Below are 16,741 nucleotides of genomic sequence, written 5' to 3'. Positions count from 1 at the left end.
ATCACGGAAAAGGGAAGAAGGGAAAGAAAGGAAGAGGGGGGGAAAATGAGGAAGCGCCGGCGAGACTTGGAACCACCGTCGCCGTCGAGAATCAAAACCAGAGGGAGAAAGAGCTCACGAGAAAGAGAGGAGACGCAAGCCGGTGATGCACTAAAGAGAGGAGGAGGAGAAAGGAGGTGATGTTCCGCGCCTTGCCGCCATCGAGAAGGTCGCGAAGAGAGAAAACGCACGGTCAGGTAGAGGAAGAAGGGTGTCTTGTCTCCATCGCGCTCCGTCACTGTTGCTGCTACTGACCTCGCTGCCGCTTCGCGTCCTCGCTGCTGCTCCTCCCTAGGGTTCTGAGTCTGCTTCTGATTTGTTGATTTTGTTAATTACATTATTGATTTGTTGATTTTGTTAGTCACATTATTTCTGATTCTGATTCCATTGATGCTGTTGACTCTGATTCTATTGTTATTCTGCTTCTGTTTCTTCTGCTTTTATTTCTGATTCTAATTTTATTGTTGTTGCGCTTCTGATTTTGTTTCTCTGATTCTGCTTCTGCTTCTAATTCTTATTCTAATTTCATTGTTGTTTCTTTTATTTCTTCTACTATTGCTGCTATTTGAAATGAATTGTGTTTTGATTTTTTGATATTTGAAATACAAATTTATTTTTTTCAATTTTGTTTCTACTTCTATTTCTGATTCTATTTTTTATGTTTATTACATTGGTTCTACTTATGATTTTATTGTTGTTGCTGCTGATGCTATGATGAAGAAGAAGAAGAAAAAGAAGAAGAGATGTTGCTGTGATGGAGAAGAATATAAATTGGGTATTTTGGTGAAGAAGAAGAAGGGTATTTTAAAACCAAATTAAACTTTAGAGACGATTTTGTATACAAAAAAAAGGTTGGGGGCAAAAAAAATTTTCGACCTATACTTTAGGGCCCAACGTTATACTTAACAAAAAAATTATTTAGTTGTATGAGTATTCAAGAAAATATTAAAGAATCCAATACTTGTATTGCCAAGATTGCTGTCGAGGACAATGACCCAATTAGGGACTTGCCAATAAAACTACTATAGAATCAATAGCATTTGTCTTCTACCCTTCAAGTCTCAAACTGTTCAAAGAATTTGCTAAATATATCGAGAACTTAGTTGTAACCTCCTTAATCAACTGCATACAATCATCTGCACCAACTGTTCAATGGAGATTCTATTAGTAGGCAACAACACAATGATAGAAATTTCTGCGAAAGTGCAATAAGCAGACAAAGAAGCAGAGGTATCTCTAGTTGGAGGCAGGGGCAATATGTTCCTATTAAATAAATGGATAGGGGATTTAGGTATTAAAAAACACACTTTTTGTTAATGAGGCAAGGAACAATCTATCCCTATCAAATTATTATCTGACATGAGGGCAACTAACAGCCACATGAGATCATTCTGTTAAGAGATAACAGAGATATTCACAAAAGAATCTAGATGTACAATGAAATGAATTGTTATGGATTGAAATGTCATTTTTACATCATTAGGGGATGGGGTTTTGTTCAAATAACTATTGAAACAAAATATGCTAAATATTAAAATGTAAACAAAGTTATTCTGATTTAAGTAAATATGTTTAATTAATGATTTTATAATAGGTTAAATTATACTGTCAGTTCTTATAATTTTATTGAATTTGTAATTAAGTTATTTAGAGTTTGAATTATGAATTCTGTAATAGATAACTCTGTCTCTATAGAGGTTTATGGTAGAAATTTAACACAAAATCCTAAAAACGAAAAGAAATATGAAGCTACAGAAGATATTATTTTGGAATGTAAAAAAAAAAAAAAAGTGGGTCGTCTCGCCCCATTTTATGGTGAGTTTTGGTGGGACGGGCCTGGCCGGGTCGCTTTGTCACCCCTAGAGACATCTAATATGACTATACTTGTTTCTCTTAGAGTTAAGGGAATTATAACTTTATTTACAATCTTGCATGCCAAATTCTTTTAAGGTCTTACGATATAACTCTTTTTTGATAATCCAAAAGTACTTTGAAAATTATCTCAATGTATTCGAATTCCTAATACAAAAGAAGAATGTTACTAATACACAAGACTAGCAAAAATATGTTTACTCCCACTCAATTAGTATGTAGTCATCAACCATGTTTATCTCAAAAGACCATATGAGATAATAATTTGATGAAATATAAATTATTAATGATAGAATTTTTTTAGTCTATAGATAAAATTATTTAATTATCTCAAAATTTTTTGGATATCAATTGTCTCATCAACGTTACTATTAAAAAACAAATCCTTATATCCATCTACTATAACTCAAAATCTAATATACTATCAATATCGTTATATTCTTAAATGAGTCTTTTCATAAAATCGAAAGAAAAGTCTCCTTTCAATGCTATATTTTTTTAGTAGAACGCTTTACAATAAAGCATACTTTATATTTTCATATTACTTGTTTAGTTCATTTGGTTTTTAAATACCAATTGCTTAATATTTTTATATAATTAATGATAAACTTAATTTTTTCACTCATAGCATCAATACATAATATTCCACTTAAAATGAGATAATTTTCTTTAGTAAAATATCAAATAACATTTGTTCTCGAGGTATTAAGTTTATCTTTAAGATAATATATTGACTATCTTTCCCTCCCAAATTCAATATCCTCAAATAACTATTAACTTTTTTTCTCCAAAAAATATCTTAATAATGGGATAAAAAAAAGTAAGTACTTTTTATGGTGCAAAATTAAGTAAATTTAAAATTTTATCAAAAAATTAAATTGTAATTTTTAATGTTCTTTTTTAGAGCGATTCTATAATAAATTAAAGTATAAGTAGTTATACTTCACTTAAATGAGATAAATATAAGATATCATTAAAAAAAATAGTAGTTAATGTAAATTTATGATTATTTCAAAAGAAAAATACTTATACCAAAATATATATTTAAATTTGGAAATAAAACAGAATTTATCTATTTCTGATTGAATAAGAATAATCAAATTTGTTAAAATAGAATAGGAACCAAATTATAAAAACATATATACTATATTTTTTTTCGGATTCAAAAAACATAACTCTTTAACAATAATGTAATGATAATAAGAATTTACTATCTCACCTTTCACTAAGTTGTCATTACCCAAAAAGATGAGCAACATCATTTGATAATATACAACTTTATAAAAAATTTTATAGACAATTTATGTGAATAAAAGAGTCAAAATCTACTCACTAAATATGTCTTATTATTGAAACTAAATAAATTTCTCAATCAAAATAAATTAGAGGTTGTCCATTTTTATACACTAAATAATATTTAACATAATATCTCTTCTAGTGTTTTTAGTACTTACAAAAGAAATAACTTAATCCTTTATTTATTTATGTTGTTTCTTTTGAAATATACCATATACAGTTTTTTTATCCTTATTATTTTAAAATTCATATACTTAAAGGATACTTGTCAAGTAAGTACTTTTAGTTTTTTTTTATCAGTCTTTTTTTATTTTGATCTTTTTTTTATTGCACATATTGAAAATTTTTTGACAGTTACAATTTGATAACTGATGTTAAATTGATTTAGTTGTACTAAAAGAAAAATAAAAACTAAATGCATGAATATGCCCTTAGACAACTGTAGCCTTAGTGCATTTAATTTTAAAATAAATCAAAATATTTAGAGAATGTATTCACTTATATTTTTAAGTATGTCTCGTTAAAATAAGTTTGACAAAAATATTATACTTGTTTTAACCATATGACATTTAACAAAGTACTTTTGTATTTTTTAAGAAAATTTCTTTGCAGCAATAATACAGTACCTGTGGGTCTTTTGAAATCTCATATTTTATGATTATATGACTTATACGATTTGAATAATTCCACTTCTCAAGGTTTAGTTTTGCCATTTGAGACTTTATCTATAGAGAGAAAGACTTACTCGATCCTTATTGCAAAATTTAGATACATACATTAGCAAACTTAACCTTAAAACAAAACAATATGTTCATCTAAGTTACATATATCATATGAATAAAATTCATATGATAAAAAGCCCATCACAAATACCTAGCATAACAATAATATTTTGTCTTTAAACAGAAATATTAATTTGTAAATAGTATTTTTAACACAGTAATCAATCATTGATAATAAATTATGTAAACAATAAGTTTATCTTTGAACAAATTTATTTTTTACATGAAACTAAATAATGATCACATTTATTACCACAAATACGCATGTAATTCGGCCAAGTATAGAATTTCTTTTGGATCGATCCATATTCGCATAAACTAAGTGTAACTTGTCAAATATTCTCAATAATATTCTATCAAACAAGTCTATCTTTGAATCGACTCATTATTCACATGAAAATTTAAGAATTATACCTATTTATTATTGCATATATTTTTTTGTATCAATTGGTCAAATACCAACTTTCTTTGGACTGATTAGTGGTTGCATAATTAAATAGAAAATAATCATAAAGTTCAATGTTTATTATTTGGCCAAACAATAAACTTTCTTTAGGCCGATTATTATAGTGTGGCCAAAACTTACTCATGAATCAGTTAGCCTCCGATGAGAAGGTGATAAGACACTCTTCCCACTATGATAGACTTTTAAAAAGTTTTGTATTATGTTCTTCTTGCGGATGTACGACAGAGAGACTGTGTCTGGAATAAGTAATAACTATTAGATGTATTAAATTCTGACATTATAATTGACAAATAAATTTACAGTCAGTAAAATAGGCATGTATTAAATGCATTTATTTGAATTTTGTGGATGTACAAAATTGTTTGACTTTACCTACTTGTTTACGTATATACTATTTGTACTATTTGAGTTATTTATGTCTTGATATGATTGATTTTGAATGTTTTTTATTTTTGGTTTTTTGTGTCGAATGTGAGGAGGTGTTAGAGTTTAGTGAGCCGTTTAGGTTCTAATTTGAATTGTGATAAAAAGAAAAAAGAATCAATTTTAGAGTTAGGACTCGTATCTCATTACATATTTGTATTCAATTTTAAAATTCTGCTAAAATTTGTGGTTATTTATAATTTTTTTTCAGATCTCAGTTTATCTTAGCGATGACAATTTATATTTGGTGAGTTAATTCTATTTTAGTAGTCTTTTTTTTTTAACTTTGTTCTTGTACCTTGTTGCGTAAGTCTTGTCTTGAGAAACAAAATTTTTATTTATTTTATTTTATTGAATTTTTCTAGTTTGAGAACTAATTTAGGTGGTCTTTTTGCAGGTTAGACCTTAAGATTTTTTTTCATATATTTTAAATTTTATAAATAATATTATTTCAAAATAAGCTTTTCATTTAAAATTTTTATTATTCATTTACTTATGTAGTTTCTTTTCTATTTTAGTATATATATATATATATATATATATATATATATATATATATATATGCATGCTCATATTTATGTATTATTATTATTACTGCTTAAAGTTTTAGAAGTCACAGGTTAAATATTGTAATAATATCCTTATCAATAGCCTATTGTTGAGTTTTTCTAGTCTAAGAATCGGTTTAGGTAGCTTTTCTGTGGGCCAGGTCTTGTGATTTCTTTTTTTTTTCATATTTTTATATTTATTTTATAGATTGTATTATTTGAAAATAAAATTTTCATTTGAAATTTGTTGTTATTCGTTTACTTAAGTATTAAATAATATATATTTTTCACAATTATTTTAATGAATTTATATTTTTAAAAATATAAAAAAATTATAATTTCTAAATTTATAAACATTAAAATCTTTATAATTATAAATATGTAATAAACATAATTATAAACTGTTCTAAAGATTACTTGAAACTGGATTTCGACTTAGTCTACATTTGGTAGCCGTCGTTCGAGCTGTTAGTGAGAAGGTGGAATGTGGTATTTGCAAAATACTCTGATGTTTAAGGCAGTAAGAGTCTTATTAGAAGGTTTAAGTATATTGAAATTTAGTTATACCTGAGAGTGTCAGTGTATTTATAGAGGATGAGCCAATAACTACCGTTGGAATAGTTCCACTTTTGGTGGTAGATAACCGTCCTTTTATCTTAAGGTTGTTGTGATCTCTCTTCTAGAAGTAGCTGAGAGATATTAGGGAAAGTTATAACTCCTCCAGGCGGGGAGTTGTCTTCTTGTAGCGTTCTCGTCCGACTTTTAAGGAGGTCAGTTATACAGTAGATATATTTTGGACTTTTCGCATGCTCTTGGACCTGACTTATGTTTTTGGGTCAGATATGAACAGAATCAAGTTTTTTGAAACAAAATAATAAAATTAACATTGTCCAAAGTAAAATATATATTGTCTAAAATATATAATTAAACATTCACAAGTTTAAAACATAATCAATCAAATCCAAAAACACTAAATTAGAACATAAAAAAAAATCTTAAACCCCACGAGAAAATCTGTCTCGTCCCGCCAAAACCCACAGTTTAAGCGATATGGATTAAGCAAACTTTTAATGTGTGACGATCTCAATTTTTTAATCCGATCCACATTTTTTTTTACGAATTACACGAACCAACCGATAAATTTAGGCAATTTTACCACCCTTATAAAAAATTGATTCTAACTGATTGATATACAAATAACCCATTTTAATTAACAGTTGTCCCTGGGCCAGTAGGGTCACTTGTGGTCAATTTGCTGGTTTGGCTTGATGGACTGACTGGATTGGACCTGGCAAGGTAGGATGGTAACTAAACAATGATTAAATTTTAAAGAAACAATTCAGGATTCATCAAATTAAAAAATAAATAAATAAATAAAAAGTACATATTTTTTTAATATATTCATTCTCTCTTCACCACAAGTACTCTCTTTTCCATGCTCAAACCATATGCATTCATTTCATCTCCCAAATATGCTTTGTTTGTTACTATTTATAGTGTAATAGGTAGTGCAAGAAATTTTTTTTAAGAATTGTATTCCAATATAAATTAATTTTCTTTTAGTCGGGTTTAGATAAGGAAGATGTTTCGATCGCCACGTGTCTTAAACAATTTGGGTCCACAGACATGATTCCTGAATAATTTTAGAAGAAGAAATACATTGGTCGATAAAACTAGTTTTATTTGTTTTTAATAAGAGAAAAGAATAAATAGGTCCTGACATTTTGGTTCGTGGCCATTTAAATTTTCAACGATTTGAAAATACATTTAAGTCATTAACCTTCTCAAAATCTGAACGCATTGATTTATCTGTTCACTTGGATTTGACAGACCCAACAAAAAAATCAAGCATGGCTTCTATTGTACTGGCCTAGTGGCCTATATATGAATGCATACGTAAGAGAGTTTTTAAAATGGGACAAATTAGATCCAGAAATTAATATGTCTAGATTTTAAAAATGTCAAGAACTTAAATGTATTTTCAAATCTTCAAGGATATAAACGACTGCAGGCCAAAAAGTTAAGGACCTATTTGTCATTTTCTCTTAAACAGGGCTAAACTGCAAAAATTGGTTTTTAATAAACTAGTTTTATATTATACACTGTAGTTTCAATTCAGTTTTTTTTTCCCTAAACAAATTAGTTTTTATAGAATGACTTTATTCAATTTCAGTTTAGTTTGGTTAAATTGATTTTTTGAACACCTTTAGTTTAGGGTCATTTTCTTTTTCTAGGTGAAGCTGAATGTAAATAATATTCATTACACGATATTGGTTGATTAGTCATGTTGCTTATAGGATCTAAGCATAGAAATTCAAGAGGGCAATACCATGTCAAACATACAGAGGATATAATTTGAGATAGTCATCATACTTCAGAGGTAATCAGAGTTTTCCTTTTTCTATTATGCAATTAAGCCCATTGCCATAAGTTACAACTTATCATGTTATCAAACTAGGCTTTTATTAAATTTGGCTTCATGATAGCATGAAAATCTAGCCTGGCACTAATTAAACCATTGATAACATAGTTTTCATATGGAACCTACTAAGAATTTATTAGGTACATAATAAAACGTTTTTCTATTATTCTTTTTCTATCATTATCGAATAACAAGAAGATAGACAAAGCTTCACTTTTAAATTAATGTACAATTTCATGATATTATATGTTGGTCTTTACCATTTTTAATATCTAGCAAGTTTTGTAAACTCAATGATGTTAGACAGTATTCTGGGACTATATTTAAGATGATTTTTTAAAGATCTCATGAAATAGTATTCTGATATTCCTTTTTATTCTTGAGTTAGTTAGCTTATCAAAACAAAATTTGATTTCACCTTTTAATGTTCCATATTTTGACATTGGACATTTTTTTTTACTTTTTGATAAAAAAAACTGCTATATTCCTTATTTTACCTTTTAATGTTCCTTTTTTTTATCAATTTGTTTTATTATTATTTATGATTATATTGGTTTGGATGGGAGGTATTACCGTATTACTGCAAAAACGTTAGCATATATATATATATATTTTGTTTTTTACTATATTTTTTAACTTGGTAGGTCAAGGATTAATTCGTCACAAATATGTGCTATATTTAAAGATTTATCGTTAGTCAATAAATTGCTACATATACAAGACAGAATTCAAACTTCAATACTTACTTAAACAGACTAGTAAGCTAATTACTAAATAAATCCAAATTAGTTAAAGAAGATTCAGGAGAAAACGCTACTATTTCTAGTCTTATGTGTAACAAGACTTTTGAATTAAGCAGGAAAGAATTTTCTATTCTCCTATTCATAAAATGTACCATATATTTTTAACTATAATATTTTAATCATTTTAGAATTCAGAGGTTGTTTATAACTCAAATAAAAATCTCACCACTTGATTAGCAGTTAGTGCAAAATTCGAGTTGGAACTATAGTTTTCATTGAGCGAAAAGCACACTGCTTCCTCAGTCAACAACATTCAGTTAATTCAATAACATTTAGCTTTCTTGAGATGATCTTTTTCTCATTCCCTTTATATGATTTCTAGAATTTTAATTTTGATTTGTTTTATTTTTAGGAAATTTCTTAAAAATAAAAGAAAAATACTTATGTGTATTTATATATTTAGCTGTTCTTGCACTGTCTCGAATCAAAAAACACGTGTATCTCAGGTGTAATGTATCTGAGATATGCTTATGTGCAAATACTCTACACAACATGGGGTCAATACATTCGAGATGTAATCATTTTGGAGATTGATTTTCTATACCTAAGATGTGACTGAAAAAGTATTTAAATAATTTCTTCCACGTTTATTTATTTTAATAAATATTATATATTTAATTTAAATAAAAAAATCCCCTTGTACTGTTGTACAGGTATGAAGATGTGGTTTGTGGCAATCACAACTTAATACCCTAACTAACGAGTTTATTATATTCGAGTTATAACCAACTATTAGTGAGGATGTTACCCTAAACTCTATAATAATTAATCTTAATAAATAAAAAATATTTTTGTATGTATTTATATATTTTATATTTATTTATTATTTTAAAATAAAAAATTACAATTGCCATTTTTAAAATATTAGCTCAAATCACATAAACAAACCATTACAAATTTTAATTTATGTGAATGTCGTAAAAAAAGAAACGTTATATACATGTCTTAATTGATGTTTCTATATAAATCAAATTTATTAATTCAAATTAGCCATTCTAATATTAAATCGAATTAATAAGATCCAAATTAGAAGATTTAGATGTAAATTGAATTGATTAGTATCGATTTACATAGGATTAAAATTCGAATTGAGCACTCGTAATTTAGACCCCTAGTAAATCAATAGGAAAAACATCTTTTAAATAATGAATCTTTTTCCTATTTTTTTTTACAGCTCTCAAGTAATCTTTTCTATTTTTTTACCAAATCATATATTTATTTATACTTTGATTGCATTTAATTTAACCCCGTATTAGCATGGGCTCATGAACGCACACCTTTGGCTAATTTGATTCGCTGGAGAGATAAACCAGTGGCTCTTTCCATTGTGCAAACAAGTTGTTTCGATTTAAGCTCATGGTTTAGACTCCTAAAAAATCGAATGGAATGAATTCGATTTATAAGTAACGGCCACTAGTGGTAAATTAAATCCACTGGGTTCGATTTAGCATATATATATATATATATATATATAATTTGAATTCACTTATTTATTTTGAATTGCATTTCACCAAACCCCCACCCAAAACGGCACAGCCAAAGAAAACTGAGGAAAGAAAACCACAAAATTTAAACTATAGAAATGAAAAACGATTCGAATCGTATCTATCAGTTGGATGAAGTTATCTATATTGGTAGTAGCATCAATGAAGAGGTTAGTGAATAGTTTTTTTTTCAAGTTTGATAAGTAATGTTAGTACATTAAGCTGCTTATAGTAGTTTTTTTTTCCTATAAAGATTAGTTAGAAATTAGAATTTTTAAACCAAAAATAGTGGTTAGGGTAGTTATTTAGTAATTTGTTAGAGATTTCAAGGTATGAAGGCTACTTAGATTAGTGATTATAAATAACTATTAGTTAGAGTAATGACAAGAGGCTCAATTAGAATTTGTAAATTATGAATGTTAGATTAATTAGTGAAAATTAATGAAGTTAGAATTTTATTTAACTCAATAGTGCCAATGATAATAGTGGTTTAAGATTGTGATATGTTTTACATTAAAGTTATTTTTTATTAGAGTTTTCCGTCTTTAGTCCACTTAGATTAACTCGAACTTTATTGTTTTTTTGAACATGTAAGATTATTTATGTGTGTTTAGTGCATTTTTTGGATTGGCACATGCATTATTTAATATTCCTTTAGTGAACTATTTTGTTATGGTTCTTATAAAAAATTTTTTATTGTTATGCATTTCCACTGATGTATTACCAGCATGAGAAGGCAGCAGCATATGTCCCTAGATGATAGGATTATACCATATTTACAGATGGCCGGTTTATACCATTTTGCGAAGTTGAATGAGACATGGTTTAGATTGGATGAGCCATTAGTAGGGGTGTTCATGGGTCGGGTGAAACCGGATTTGGTGTGACCCAAACCCGGCCCGAAATATATACCGGACCTATTTGTTAGATCCAAACTTGACTCTAAACCCGATGAAACCTACACACTTTCGGGCCACAATTATATCGGATGAAAATCGGGTGAAAACTAGGCATTAACATTACATTACCTTGATACCTTCTTGTAAGCTAGCATGTGAAAATATCCAAATTTTCAAGACTCCAACCATTATTTGACATGGTAAAATTCACTTAGAAAAGTATAACAAGAACCAACCATTCTCCAAAATTCAAGCATAACTACAATCAATACTAATATTGTCTAATAACACCAAATATTTAAGTTAATATAAATAACACAATATTATGCATTAGTCTAAAGTCTTATGCATTCTAAATATAAAACATTAACTTATAGTCTTATAATGACTAATAACACAAAATATTAAGGTTTACAATACTTAAATTTTCCTTAAAAATAGCCATCATCCATCAATAGCCATTAATGTTGTCAACTTGTTCCTTGTAATGTGGATGCATTAGTGAAACCTACAAAACATATAAAATAAGTCATAAAAAATAAAGATATCATAAATATACCTTCAACAATCTTCTGACTGCTATGAAATTGATCAAACTCTTGATCTCCAACTCTTTGTTTAGAAAGGCACAACCAACTTTGAGTACATATCAAAGCTTTAGCCATTAATGGTGACAAAGAGTTATGAAAGACATCAAGCACATGTCCACCGGTGCTAAAGCATGATTCAGAAGCAACAGTTAAAACCGAAATACCTAAGATGTTACAGGCTATGAGAGAAAAAAATCCTGTATTTTAAAGCATTCACTTTTCACCAAATCAATATATCAAAATTCTCATCTTCCACAGTATTCTCGTCCAAATATCTCTCCACATCTGACTTGCTATCCACATTAGCCTTCTCTCTTTTTTGTTTTTTCCACATACTCACTCTCTTTTCAGAAACTTCTTTGGCACCAGTTGAGACTTTAATATCATCATCCAAAACATCTCTAAATGAATCTCCACCATCATCCCTTCTTTTATCATTAGTAACCTCTTTTTTCATAAAATTTATGCAACGTATTCAATGCGAGTTTAATAAAACCAGTCATGCTAGTAGACACTTCCTTGTCATAAACATCCTCTAAACGCCAACAAAAATAATCTAGTTTGTACCAAAGGTCTAATACAACAGCAACAAGTAACAATAGATTAAATTTATCCATCGGTCTCCAATATTGATCATATTTATGTTTCGTAGAACATGCCATACTTCCTAACAATTCAGAATGAGTTTGGCTCCAAGATGTTAATTGAGAAGCAACAAATGCAATTTCATGAAAATATTTGTTTGATGTAACATGCAAGAAAGATGAGAAATTCAAAATTATATCGTAGAAGATTCTCAATAACTCAATGAATAATTTAGCATGTTGCCAATCAAGTGGTGTAGGTGGACTAACTTTCTTTTTTTTTCCCCACTATTCTCTCCAAACTATTTAAGAAAATCATGTTCTTGATAATAAAGTTTATCAAAAGCTTTTTCAAAATTTTTGGTATGTTTCAATATTAGATAGGTAGAATTCCACCTAGTTAGAATATTCAAGCACACAAGACTTTTAAATTTAATCAACTCAAGCTCAATGTAATCTTTAAATTTTTTTAATCCTTTGAGGAGAGGACCTAATATACCTTACAGCATTCTAATGCTTTAAATTGAAGTTTGTTGTTCTTTAATTCCTTCATTCACTATCAAATTAAGAACATGAGCACAACATCTCACATGCATATACTTTTCTTCACATACCAACTCACTTCTTGCACCTAATTTCCTTTGAAGATAAGTAATAGCTCCATCATTCGAACTTGCATTATCTACTGTGATTGTAAAAGTTTGTTCAATTCCCTACTCTCTCAAGCATTTCTCGATTTTTTTTCTAGCATATCACCCCTGTGGTTCTCAATTTGACAGAAATTTATAATTCTCTTTTATAACTTCTATTCTTCATCAATGAAATATGTAGTCAAGCTCATATAATTTTAATTTTAATTTGATGTTCAGTAGTTTGTTGTCAAACAAACCCGAACACATGACTTTGCCAACCATTTTTTTTATCTTTTTCTTCTCATCTAAACAAAGTTGAAAACAATCTCTTGAGACTGTCATCCTACATGGTACCGTAAATTTTGACTCAAATTGATTTAACATCTTGCAAAACCTTATCCCCCTCAATAACTTTAAACAGCATTTCATCAAGTACAACAAACTCAGCTACAAACTTTTTACAATCTTCTAAGTTATAACCCTTAAAGGCTTTGCAGAGATCCTCTTCTTCCTCAATTTTGGATATATAGATATGAAGTATCCCCTTCTTCCCCACTTTAGTAAATATTCACTTACGAGCACTCTTTAAGTGCTTATTTAGGAAATTTGTGCCATGCTTAGTAGGATAATAACTATATTTTTTCGCAGTAATTACATTTAGCCTGGTGTTATCCCTTTGTCTCAGTCAACAAAAGTTTAGTAAAATGCTGCCAAATATATGATTTCTTTTTCCTACGAGCAGCTTCTGTATTCTCAATATTTGTATCCTTATCTTTTTCATTAACTTGTGGTTCAGCAGGAGTTGTGGTGGCATCAATAGCAGGAGCAGCAAGATTTTCAGCTTCAATTTCTATTGTTTTATTCTCCTCGGTAATTTATAGAGGAATGCAATTATCTCCTCCTCCCTCCTCCCATTGTTCGTTATTTAAACAGAATAAATCAGTAAACACATAAACACCCACACCTAATCAGAGTTCTAATAACCAAAAATCAACTAAATAAATAAGAAAAAAAACAAGTAATAATTTAGAACAACTCAGTAAACTCCAAACATATCAACTAAACAGAACAAATTAGTAAACACATTAACACCCACACCTAATAAAAGTTCTAATAACCAAAAATCAACTAAACAAATCAGAAAAAAACAAGTAATAATTTAGAACAACTCAGTAAACCCCAAACACACTAACTAAACAGAACAAATCAGTAAACACATCAACACTGACACCTAGTTAGAGTTTTAATAACCAAAAACCAACTAAACAAATCAAAAAAATAAGTAATAATTTAGAACAACTCAGTAAACCCCAAAAACATCAACTAAACAGAACAAATCAGTAAATACAGCAACACCCACTCTTAGTCAGAGTTCTAATAACAAAAAATCAACTAAATAAATAAAAAAAACTAGTAATAATTTAAAACAACATAGTAAACCCCAAACACATCAACTAAACAGAACAAATCAGTAAACACATCAACACCCACACCTAATAAGAGTTCTAATAATAAAAAATCAACTAAACAAATAAAAAAAAAGTAATAATTTAGAACAACTCAATAAACCCCAAACACATCAACTAAATAGAACAAATCAGTAATAATAAACACCACAATATCCCTAAATTCACAATAATAAAAAATCAATACCCACAACCTTAACCAGAATTCTAATAATCAAAATCAACACCCACATCCCTAAATTCACAAATTCTGATAATCAAAAATCCTAATCCCTAATCAGAATATTAATTAAATAATAAAATTAATTATTTACCTGAGAAGAAGATCAGATAAGAGAGTGAAGCAGAAGGAGTGGGACTAGCAGAGTAGAGCAATGGTGGGGTAATAATAGAGAAGAAAAAGATGACTGTGCCAAGCATAGAAGTGTCAATTATCACCGAGAAGCAGGGCAGCACCGTAAGTCGTCATTCGTCGGACGTCAATCATTGGTCGTCATTGTCGTCAGTTAAACAAGGAACTTCGCTAGTGACTGGGGTGAGACATGGAGGGCTAAGAAGATAAGGACGGGAAGAGGGGGAGAATACGGGGTGCGTACTTACTGGGAGTGTGTCGTGCATGGCTGCGTGCTGGGAGAATGGGAGTGAGAGAGAAAACAAGGTCAGGGGTCACTGGGGGCCGTAGGAAGTGGGGACTACCAGACTGGGGAGTGGGGAGTGGGGAGTTAGGACTGGGGGAGTGAGGCTGAATGGCTGACGGAGGCAGTAAATGATTGAATGTATTGTTGCCATAACCCCTAATTGTGTAATTTGTAATTGTGTATGATGACCGGACCGGGTTTGGATGACCCGAGCTATGGCCCGGTCCTGGTTTTGCTTCCTTCCTAGATTTCATTTCTTCTCCCTGGGTCACTTCGAGTTTGGGTCTTCATCATCCGAAATTCTTTGAGCCCAGGCCAGATCTTTGGGCCGGACCGGGCCGTGTGCACCCGTAGCCATTAGTGAGTGCATTCGTGGAGCGATGGCGTCCAGAGACGCATACTTTCCATATGTCGTTTGGGGAGTACACGATTATGCTATAGGATGAGCGTTCCAGTTAGGGCTTCCGATCGATAGTCAGTACGTCAACGGATGTATCACAGATTTTCAGAGATACATCGAGGGTGGCCGCCCAGCATGGGCTTAGTTCGAGGAGCTATTGGGTGTTTTACCTCCTACGAACTGCATCAACAAGTTCACAGTGAAGTGCACTTGGATGCAGGAGACGTTCAGTGAGCTTTCTCAGGACGCAGATGATGCTACGGTTAGGAGGTATGCCTGGGCGTATATAATGATGCTGTAATCGATCCAGCTCTTCGATGACAAGTCTGGTCTTCACATTCGTTGGCTACTCTACGCAGCCAAGGTAGAAGACATGGGTCGATACGATTGGAGGTCTACTACTCTCTCATGATTATACTGATACATGTGTCGTGTGGCCAACAGAAACGTTGTAATGTCAGCCGGTCCATTGCAACTCCTTTAGTCATGGATCTTTTAGCAGTTCTCTAGTTTCATGCCTGATGGATTTGATGCCTTTCATTGGCCGTTAGCCTCGAGATATTTGTTGTTTATTTATGGTATGTTTGTTAATATTTTTAATGGGTTATTTCCATTGTTGATAAAACGTCTTGGGTTGCATATGGTTAGGTTATCAGTCAACATTGAGCAAGAAGGGGCCTCGAGTCATGCATTGGAGGCTTAGGATAGATGTACTTCAAGCCGAGGATGTGAGTATTTAGTCTTTCAATATATTTATCATTAATGTTATTTTGTTAATTTTACTATTTATGATGACATGTCATAACTATTTCTATTCACAGTTCACGTAGATGTTATATAGCTCGCCTGATGTCATTCAGGTGGTGCATCCCGAGATACTAGAGTCACGACATATGGCGTTATGGAGGTCTGCGACGGTATTGATATACTTTGTTGCATAGAGTGGCATCAGGTGGATCGGGTGCTACCACAGTTTGGTGGAGTATATCATCGACTCTGGACAGCACTCGATATTGTTACATTGATTTTTTGATATCGAAGAATGGCTAAGATGGAGATCGTTAGTTTTTCAGTACCTTATAGAGTTAGCACATTCATTGGACCAATAGGAAGCAACATGTGTTACAATTTGATGTTGTTCCAAACCCATGACCGTCACATGCATACTTGGAGTGGTGACTGGTGCGGAATTTACAACCACAAACTAACCGACAAGTGCACCGGGTCGTACCAAGTAGTACCGCAAGTGAATGAGGGTCAATCCCACGAGGATTGATGGACTAAGCAACAATGGTTAAGTGATTTACTTAGTTAGACAAACAGAAAATGATGTTTGAGAGTTCAAAAAGCATTAAACAGAAAACTCAGAATATCAGAAGACAGACAATAAATAAGTT

General features: G+C 30.5%; 1 pseudogene; it reads right to left on the bottom strand.

Annotated features, from left to right (window-relative positions):
* LOC112717244 (GDSL esterase/lipase At2g42990-like) overlaps positions 1–16,494 on the bottom strand; it is a 38,059-nt pseudogene extending 21,565 nt beyond the window's left edge.
* Positions 16,495–16,741: the final 247 nt, after the last annotated feature.

Source organism: Arachis hypogaea, chromosome 10 (genome assembly GCF_003086295.3).
Source record: "Arachis hypogaea cultivar Tifrunner chromosome 10, arahy.Tifrunner.gnm2.J5K5, whole genome shotgun sequence".
Lineage (NCBI taxonomy): Eukaryota > Viridiplantae > Streptophyta > Magnoliopsida > Fabales > Fabaceae > Arachis > Arachis hypogaea.
The sequence above is the reverse complement of the archived record's forward strand: the minus strand, read 5'-3'. Positions and strand labels throughout refer to the sequence as shown.